General features: G+C 37.4%; 1 pseudogene; it reads right to left on the bottom strand.

The window, feature by feature from the left end:
* LOC104750458 lies at positions 1,322–3,837 on the bottom strand (annotated as a pseudogene).

Raw genomic sequence — 8,053 nt, 5'->3', positions numbered from 1 at the left:
TTCGGAACACCAAACGTGGCATGTTCACATTTGAAACAGACTCACCAAACGCAGACCACGAGTCAAGAGGAGAAACCGGTTGAAAACTCCGCTAGAAGCTCTAGCCGTCCCCTAGCAAAGGATAGCCAGTCGAGAAAACGGCCGTAGCTGCCTCGTGAAGCCTTCCCGTTCCTAGATCTTCCACCACACACATCGAATCAACCATTTATAAGTTAGCTTCATATTTTATAACTAGTTTAGCCTCCCAACCTTCAGAACACTAAGTGTTTGTATTCAATCATTTTATGTTTATTTCATGAACATAATCATTCTAGTTATCAATTATGGAACAATTATAAGTTAGTCTCATATTTTATAATTACAATGAGTATGATCATGAAATAAACATAAAATGATCGAAAACAAACACTTACCTCCCCTTGAGGACCTTGGGTCAGCCGATAGTATAGAAATTCGAGAGTTAGTTGAGTTGGTCCACAACAATTACTTCGTCCACCGACTAAATCCCACACTATTGCAACTCTTGCTTAGTAAAGTTCATCTATGAAATAGAGCACTTGAGTGTTGGTTGGAAGGTTGGGACTCTAAAGTGTAAGGGTAGGAAATTTTTTTAACGTAGTCGCAAATCGTACATTTTTATCAGAATCAAGTTTAATTTTTTTCACTTCTCTTCGTTACATAATAATTGTTATTTAAGACCACTTCCATCGCATATAATATTGGTGTATGTAGTACCTTTTTAATATAAATTTAAGATATTTTGGAGAGAGAAGATAAGAATGTCTTCTACAAGAAACATCCTTTTAAACCCTCTCAAACTTATCTATCATCCTATTGGTTTCAAATTTTTATCACTGATAATTAAAGATGCTCTTAATAAAACCCCATTTAACACAGATCTTTCAAATTGGTTTAACTTTTTACAAGAACTTAAAATTTAATGGCAAATCTAAATTATATTAAATAGAATTATATTAGATGAGATAAGATACCTTTTGACCAAAAAAAGATGAGATACCTTTGGAAAGTAACTCACCAATGAAGATGCCATCGGTATCCTAATAAAATATTTAAAATGCTACTTACACAAAGAAAATTTCATAACAACATAGAGCCAAAAGATTTAAAACTGGTCAACACAGGCAATTTCTGAGAATGTTTGTGCAAACCTCCTTTTAAAAAGTCAACGATATATGTATGTATAGCTTTTATAATTTGTTTAGTAAAATTATGTTGCATCTCAATTCTCAAATTTTATTAGTCAACGAATCCAAATTTTGAGTGCTGATCAACAGCCATTAAATTAACCGGACAATATTAATTACTACTAGTACGGTTATGTGATTTTACACATTTTCTGAAATATCTTTTAACAAAACTTGTACATCCTCTTCTAATATGTTTTCCCTTACTTGGTCGGTTTGTGGTGTCATCTCGATCACTCTGTCTCTAGCCTTCGCTGCCTAAAACCCCAAATCGAAACAAGAGTCAAAAAACACTAGAAAAACAAGAAAAAAAAAAACAAAAAAGATAAATCAATAAGACAGAAAAAAAAAATAAACAAAGCTATACCTCGTGTTCCCAATTGGTAAAAAAAGTTACAAGAGCAAGAACAATAGTTTGTAGAGTAGAGCCTATCAATATACCGATCCAAAGTCCTTTCCCTCTCAATTTCACAAAGAAACACAAGATTGAACCCACCGGGATCCCGACCAGATAATACGATCCTATGTTTGCATAAGCTCCAATATGTTGCCACCCTGTTCCTCTAGCAACACCTGAAGAAGCAAGAAAATTTAACGTTTCTCATAACAAATAAATATAGCTTTCTTGATCGTCAAGTAACATATGTAAATGTTTTGGTCTGTACAATTCTAGTGTCTACAGACTTTCGTTTAATGTGAATTGTTTACCTGAGAGTACGGCGAGGGAGCTATCAACACCAATGGATAGGCAGAGAAAGGGTGTGATTTGAGTTACATAGTCAGCGACTTCACTCTCGTTGCTGAATATATAAGCCCAATTTCTTCTGTAGATGTACAGAGTGATGCTTACTATCGCTGCATCAATAACGCCGAGAAAAATCGCAGAATTAGCTGCGGCTCGAGCTGCCTTTGGATGTCCAGATCCTAGCTTGTTTGAGACATGTGTGCTATTATAAGAAAAAACATAGTTTCTAAGAAATTTTCCAAGCACAAAAAAAAAAACATACATTCTTATGAACAATCGGAAATCAATAAAACCTCGCGGCTGCTCCTATTGCATTCACCAGAACGTAATGCAGTGACGACATTGTTAGGCTGTCCAAATAATAAAGACTGAACGATCAAAAGGTTGTTTGAATAAGTAGGCTTAAGTTAGAATTTTTAGAAAGTTATATACGTGCATTACCATATGGATAACACCGATGTTTCGAGCTTTGAGTTTGGTAAGAGTCCAGACATCAGTATAAGAAGCTCAAACGACCACCATTCTAGGCTTTACTTACACACAACAAAAGGAAAAAAAAAAAAAAACAGAGTTAGGAGTCCATAGAAGATCAAAGATCATGAATCCCCCAATAAAGAACAAAAACAAGAAGCTTCATAGTGTTAAGAGGGGTTTTATTACCAAGTCATCATAGCAGAAGGTATGGCAAGGGAGATGAACTGCTTCATGCTCAAAAAGATTTCTTGCGCTTGAAGATTCATAGTATCACGATACAGAGCAGAGTCTCTCATGAAAACCCAAAGCAAAATTACGTTGAACCAATACGAAACTCCTATGGACAAGGCGGCGCCAATGATTCCAAATCTCAGTTATAGACAAGAAGCCAACAAAAGGGAATGTGAAAACATAGAGCTCCAAGAGAACTCAAGAAAAGAGGAAGAACCAATCCTTGTGACTGGAAAAACCGAGTCATAGATTGAAGGACAGAGTATCCGAATAAAGCCGGGATGAGCCAGATTGAGTATCTACAAGCTAACTGAGAGATGAGAGGATCTTGATGGAAAAGCTCCAAGAGTTTGTCCATGAAAACCCACAAAAGTGAGATTGGGAAACAGAACAAGATAAGACATAGCATTGAGCTGTAAGTGTATGTACTGATTTTCCTAAATTGCTCTGCTCCAAAAGCTTGACCACATAGTGTCTCTAACGCACCTGCCAATCCAAACTAACCATCTATAGTCAGCAGGTAGGTCCAATAAAAATAGTAGTCATAGTTAAAAAAATAAAAATAGTAGTCATAGTTAAGAAAATAAAAATAGTTATACACTCCCAAAGCTTCAAAAGTGGCTAAATTTTTTTAATTTGTAAATTTGTTTTAAAATTCAGTATTCACAACACCTTTTAAAGAAAATAACATTCGGTGGTCCTAAACATATAACCATTATATAAAGGGAATAGAAAAAAAAAAAGTAAACAAAAAAATTTGGTGATCTTTTTTTCCATCTAGCTTGTCCTATGTCGAAGTTAGACAAATGAGAAAGAGAGAGGAGGAGGATTTTACGACGAGGCTGAAGCCGGTGACATTGGTAAGAGAACTTGCGATGGCCACGGCTGAGAGAGAGAGGACGTCCAAGTGACCAGCCATAACAATGGAGATAACTTGAAGGAGGTACTGAGAAGCAGCCACAGCTACCATTGGAGCAGCCATGGAGCTAACCTTCATCAACATCTCTGTTGACATAGAATAAGTCGTCTGATCTTCTTCTAGCTCTTCTCTAGGCACCAACGAGAAACCTTTTGCCATGATGATCACTACTTTTGAGAGACGAATCAATAAACTTTGGATGGATCAAAATGAAAAACTTGGGGAAAGATAAAGAACTCGTCGTTGACCATGTCCATGTGAAATTAATTAAACAACGACGCAGAGACAGACGTGGTCGCAATAAAAATAGAGTTATATGACGATGAATGATGATATTCCCGACGAAGTTAATACAAAAAACGTTGACTAGATTAGATGTGATGTAGAGAATTTATAATATTTATGAAGCTGGTGGACCTGACAGAAGCTAATGGTATTTTATTTTCGGCAATCTGATATATAATCTAACAGGTTTTAAGGATACACATAATGACAATCTAAAAGGTTTAAAGCTAAATGGTAATTTCATAGTGAAAGTGAAAAAAAAGTCAGTGGAGAAAACTCACCAATCCCATATTTGGCACCGTAAGAAAATACAAGGACCAAGCCCAAGCCCATCTGATGACCCAACGTACTTGCAGCGGGCGTCTGGTTTTAAGCAACTTCACTCTCCTAGTTCTACTTGCACAAATATATTGTCAGAAGGCCACAACTCTCGGATATGAAACCTTACTTTATATATTAGTGGAGTACTATATTCTATGGGACAAGAATAATTTTGTTTATCATATATGCCCGACTTTATACTTTCATTTCTCATTCAGAAAAATGTCAATATTGACATTTGAGTACATTATAAGTTAGTGTTTGTAGATATGAGTCCAACACTCTCATCATCTAGTCATTCAATCAAGATTATTTATCTTTTTCTTTTTCTAGGTAATTGTTCTACGAAAAATGTCAAATATTGAGTTTTTTTTATACAGAAAATAGACTTATTATCTGACTCTAACTGAAATATCCCGGTTTGAAATAAGACCGAACAACCATCACTTAAACGGGGCGTATTAAAAATCCAATATTATAAATTTGACTTCACTAAAAAATACTATAAAATAACATAGGTCAATCTATTTACTGTCAATAAAATTTGATTTGAACAAAAAACCATAAAAATCGAACTAATAAAAGACATAATTGTAAGTTTGTAACACATTAATTCAGTTGTGTAGTGTCTGATCTTGACACGGCCGGGCCCGTATAGGTCATTGTTCGAAGCTCTGTGACAAGACTCTTACGTCCATGAAATCTGAACCAATACAAACTGGACTTGAACATGGACTGATATGCGGCTGAATTCATTTCTGATTTTACAGTGAACCTCCTTGTAAATGTACTGTATGATTTTGCAAGTCATATTCAATTTTGTTTCTTGGAATGATTTTTATTAATGTATATTGGATCATTTCACCGTCCTATGGAATATGCCTCCACGTGTTTTGTACCATTACAGTCACCTACTCACCTTGACTCTTATGAGTAGCATCTCACTCACGTAATCTTACTTGTCGGCGAAACTTGAAACTTTTTTTCTTTTTTTCTTCCGGAGAAAGTAATAAATTTGCTTTTTGACCTCTTTAATTATTTGTTATATACTTTCAAGGCAACAACTATTCTTGGGTTCAGTTTTTTTTGGCCGACTTGAACAAGTGGTATTAGTACTATAGAAGATTGACGCTTGGACCAAATTACTACTACTTAATTAATTTATCTATTATAGACCAAATCTCATTAGTTAGATAACTTTTTTTTAAAAATTTAATGTTAAATTATATTTAAAAGAAAATAAACTTGTTTACATTGTTAAATGCAAAAACTGTTTTGAAATTAAGAAATAAATCATTTTGAAATTAATCTAGCTGCAAACCAAACTTGAATTCGACAGTCACCCCCCTCCTCAATGGTGTTCATGCGATTTCGGACATTCTTGTCAATGAGCTTGACCAGCTTCTCCGCCATTAACAACGGTTCACCATAACGCCTATCGTTTCGTTCCCGCCAGAGAGAATATATAGTGTTTTGAAAAGTGTATTCCAAGAGAAACATGTGTGTTGCATCCAGTTCATCGCCCGTAAGTAGAGTCACAACATCTCGCCAGTTTGCCGTGTATTTGTTTTTCAACAGTCTTTTCGTTAGTAGCTCCCACACCTGCTGTGAGAAAGGACATTGAAAAAATAAATGCTCCCTTGTCTCCACGGGATGGTTGCAGAGAACACAACTTGGATTTGCGTTTGAGTTCCATAGGATCATTCGTTCCCGTGTTGCCAATCTGTTTTTTGTCAACAACCATGTAATGAAAGCATACTTCGGGGTGGCATTGGGAAACCAAATAGCTTGGTGACCCGCCATTGTTGGGCGTGTTATGCGAGTGTTTAACCAGGTGTGTTTTGTGTTGAACTCCTTATGATAGCTATTATTCCTACCTTTCCATAATGCCACATCAGCTTCTTGTGAACGATTGGAAGTAAGTTTCGTTATCTCCTCCTCAATTGATATGAGGAGAGGATGTCAATGTCTTCTCCTTCTCGACATATTCATGACTTCAGCTAAGGTACATGTGTACGGTATTCCAAGAGTAAGCGGGCCTCTTTCTCCAACTATCTCCTGCAGACGACCCAAATGACACCAGTTGTCGAACCAAAAAAAGGTTGATTCACCATTTTTAACGTCAATCCGATGGAATTGTTGTGCTAACTAACGGTATTTCAAGATCTTTTTCCAAATCCATGATTCCTTGTTGGTGTTATCTTTCTCAGCCCATATACTACCCTTGCGGAGCAGATATCTCTTCACCCAATCCACCCAAAGAGAACCTTTAGCGGATAAGATCCTCCAAATTAGCTTCAGAACACTCACTTTATTTGCTTCTTCCATCGATCTCAAGCCTAAACCCCCTTCACTCTTCGGTAGGCAAACATCTGTCCATGCTACTTTCGTTTTCTTTGCATTTAGCGATGGGCCAGACCCTAGAAACACGGAGCACAATTTATCTATCTCTCGGATGCAAGCTTTTGGAAGTCTAAAAGTTAGTGACACTGAAAATAACTGAGTGTAACAGTTGTAGTCTCCCAGCAAAAGAGAGCAGTCGAGCTGTCCAAGAGCTGATTTTTAGTCGAATCTTCTCCAATAAGGGTGAGTAATCCACATAGGACATTCGTTTTGGTAGCAAAGGTAAACCAAGGTATCTCACCGGTAATGTGCCAGTTGCAAGCTTGTCGGTGATCCACCGGTACCCCTGCCATGAAGATTGTTGATTTTTCGAGACTGATGTGGAGGCCTGAGTGCACTGCAAAGTCATCAAAAAACCCCAAAGCACCTGTAATGGAAGTCTTATCCCCCTCTACAAAGACCATCAAGTCATCAGCAAAGCATAAGTGGGTGAGCTTCAAATTTTTACATTTTGGGTGGAAACCAAATTCTCTGTTTTGAGCGGCCCTCTCAAGCTTGCGCGAGAGGACATTCATGCAAATGACAAAAAGATATGGACTGAGGGAGCAACCTTGACGAATTCCACGAAGGCTACCAAAATAACACGCCAACTCGCCATTCACTTGTACAGAGAACGAAGCAGTCGTGACACAAGTTTGAATCCACTGTACATATTGCTCAGGAAATCGGAGAGCTCGCAGGGTAGTGAGTAGGAAACTCCACTGCACCGAGTCAAAAGCTTTGGATATGTCAATTTGCATTGCACATCTAGGAGAAACCGCTTCCTTGTGGTAGTCTTTGACAAGTTCTGTGGCGAGAAGAACGTTCTCCAATAACAATCTATCTTTGACAAAGGCGAATTGGTTTGGGGAGATAAGCTTTGGGAACACAATCTTGAGCCGGTTAGCGAGGATTTTTGAAATCACCTTATACAAAAAATTGCAACAAGATATTGGTCGGTAGTCTTTCATCACCGTAGCTTTCTTCTTCTTAGGGATTTGATATGATCATGAGACCATCCAAGAAGATCCTTGAGCCTTGTTCAAGACGAACAAATTTGAAGATCAATTCTTCCAGCCAAACAACCATTTGCAATACATTCCATTTGTCAAAGGAGGTTAATCTAGTTGTTCAGTTAAAGAGTTTTAGGTCCAACTGGTTTAAGAGCTTCCAGAATTATGTATGGCAACCAGGTGTTGTTTCTACTAAGCCCAAGGTGAAGAAATGGTACAGCCCATGTTGTTTCTCATCAGCAAGTTGGATCAAAGAGTCAAAGAGAGAAAAGATCAAGGAAACTCTTAATGGGTCAATTCAAGAGCTTATGGCCAAAGAGAGCATGGGAAAAACTATTGGGGATGATACCTATCAATTCCACCCCACTTTGAGCCTAATTCATGTCCAAGAAAGCCCAGAATAATCACTTTGTTTTGTGGTCAAAGAGGGATGACGAAAATGGAGTTCAACTCACCTTGGGAAGGACACCTTGGGAAG

This window comes from Camelina sativa, chromosome 16 (genome assembly GCF_000633955.1).
Source record: "Camelina sativa cultivar DH55 chromosome 16, Cs, whole genome shotgun sequence".
Taxonomy (NCBI): Eukaryota; Viridiplantae; Streptophyta; class Magnoliopsida; order Brassicales; family Brassicaceae; genus Camelina; species Camelina sativa.
This window is presented reverse-complemented; position numbering and strand designations above follow the sequence as displayed.